The 2,042-nt window shown below is 35.6% G+C and overlaps 1 pseudogene; it reads left to right on the top strand.

Moving 5' to 3' along the window:
• Positions 1-355: 355 nt before the first annotated feature.
• Positions 356-470, top strand: LOC120892146 (small nucleolar RNA U13; annotated as a pseudogene).
• Positions 471-2,042: the final 1,572 nt, after the last annotated feature.

The raw sequence follows: 2,042 nt of genomic DNA, 5'->3' as shown, positions 1-2,042 counted from the left end.
CAATGTTTGCCATCCAAACATGAAAACAGATTATGATTTACAGTCACTAGTAACGTATGATACAGGTCAAGAACTAAAAATCATAAATGGACCAAAAAGAAAATGAAATCTAGCTAGATTTCTTTTTGGTCCATTTATGATTTTATGATCACTATTCTACTTTTTTCCTATTCAGTAAAATAAAATTCAATATGAACTTAAAATCCAGATAGTGTCTATTTAAATTTAAACTATAGATATTTTTTTTCCTTAACTGTATGTAAGAAAAAAAACTCTAAAATTGCCCTTTGAGCTTCCTCACAAGATGGTGATCTCATGCTTATGCCATAACAGTTCAGAAATACCAAAGTGAGTGTTCTTTTGTTGGTTCGTAAGTGTGATGATTGGGTTTTCACACATAAATGTCATGATTGTGTAAGAGATGATTTCCTCAAAACATGTTTTGCCATTGACTCATTACTTGTTTGATCTGAACTAAGTGGCAAAAAGTGAGTGTCCCAAATGAACAGGGTAGAAGCTGAATGACCTTCCCCTATACCTTAATCTCAGAAGCCAACAGTCACTTCTGCCATACTGTACTGGTCAACCCATCATTAAAATTTGTCCAGAATCAAGGGGAATACATATAGACTTCACTTTTCATTAGGAGGAATGTCAAAGCATCTGAAGATATGTTTTAAAATCACCATGCTCTCTCCTGGTTGATATCGGAAATAGGAAAAGATTTTGGTGTAAGAAATGCCCTGGTTTAAATACCATTTTGGTCACTTATTATTTAGATTTCTTGTGAGTATTTAATAAATCAGCACATGTAAGATACATGGCATATGCCAGATTAAATGTTCAGTAAAAATTAACTTCATGTCTTTAACTAGAAGCAAAAGGGTTGTTTACTTGTTTGTAGGAATCATCATGATATTAGCCTTTCCAATGGCCACGATGAGTATATCCTGGGCTGCTGTGTTACAGAAGGTATTTTCAAGAAATAAACAATAAGTCAATTCCTCTGATGTGCAAGTGTAGAGTGGCAATAAAGTTCCTGGATCTCCTTCAAATTCTTAGAGAGTACAAAAAGCACAAGTGTTTGCCCAAAACTCTCCACAGAGCATTTCCCAAATGAGCAATGTCTACTTTTCTGTTCTTAGTGTGATCTGGTTGTAAGAATAAAGAAAAAAGAAGTCTGTGTGCATTGAATATTCCCTCCCCTTTCCCTTTCTAGTCGATGGCATAGTGGGCACTGTGGCATATATCTAGAAAACTCGACATTTGCATAGACACCCCTCTCAGGATTCACCACACAGCACTCTTTGCTCATGCTTAGATGGTGAGCAAGGGCTCATAAAATGCATATCATATCATTATGTTATGTTTAAACATTTTTATTTCTCCAGAGAATTTAAAATATACAAACATGTGACTCTGAGGAAATGATCCAAAAAAGATTATAAATACAGCTATAAATGTCAAAGTTCCTAAAACATTTCACTGGCTCTATCTTCAGAAGAAAGTGTTTACACAGAGCGCACGCCAGCATGTTTTATTATTGTTATTGTGGGCATTAAATGTTACAAATGCAATCTGTTTGACAGACATATAAACGATGGTCTCCACAAACCTTCCAGAATCACCTCTAACTCCGTGAAGCTGATCAGGAAGAGTAATTCGGAAAGGTGGGGGCCACAGATTCTCCACAGGAAAGGAAGACATGGCCATTCCCAGGGTATAGTTAGGACTTGGCCCTCAGGTTTGAGCTTTATAAATGTTTAATTTTTAATGTGTGCTATTTCACTTGTTGTTGTTGGGTTTTTTTTTTTTTGAGTATTATAGTTAAGTGGTTCAGCATTACTTGCTTTCTTGTTTGACCCACTAGAATAATGACAACTTCCCTTTATAAAAAAAAAAGAAAAGAAAAGAAGGAGGAAAGAAAAAGGAAGAAAAGAAAGGAAAAGGAAGGAGAGGAAGAAAAGGAAAGAAAAGGAGCGGAGAGAGGGAGAGTGAAAGAGTAGAGTAGATTTCCAGGGTAGATCTGTGGTAGTTAGAGT

The sequence above is a fragment of the Ictidomys tridecemlineatus genome, chromosome 2 (assembly GCF_052094955.1).
Source record: "Ictidomys tridecemlineatus isolate mIctTri1 chromosome 2, mIctTri1.hap1, whole genome shotgun sequence".
NCBI classification, from domain to species: Eukaryota; Metazoa; Chordata; class Mammalia; order Rodentia; family Sciuridae; genus Ictidomys; species Ictidomys tridecemlineatus.
This window is presented reverse-complemented; position numbering and strand designations above follow the sequence as displayed.